Raw genomic sequence first — 326 nt, forward strand, 5'->3', positions numbered from 1 at the left:
CTTATTGAAATTTAGAACTGGAGGGTTCCAATAGACAAGTGTCTTAGGGTCAAGGGTGATATGAAATTCCATATTGTTTCTCAAATTTCTCAAAAGCATTGATGGGAATGGCAGTTTAGAATGGAAAGACTAAAGGTTAAATGTGACCTATCAAATATGCATTTATTATTTTATTAATTTTTTTTAAAATATAAATTTATTTATTTTAATTGGAGGTTAATTACTTTACAATATTGTATTGGTTTTGCCATACATCAACATGAATCCGCCATGGGTATACACGTGTTCCCCATCCTGAACCCCCCTTCCACCTCCCTCCCCGTACC

Source organism: Bison bison, unplaced genomic scaffold (assembly GCF_000754665.1).
Source record: "Bison bison bison isolate TAMUID 2011002044 unplaced genomic scaffold, Bison_UMD1.0 scf7180017864378, whole genome shotgun sequence".
NCBI lineage: Eukaryota > Metazoa > Chordata > Mammalia > Artiodactyla > Bovidae > Bison > Bison bison.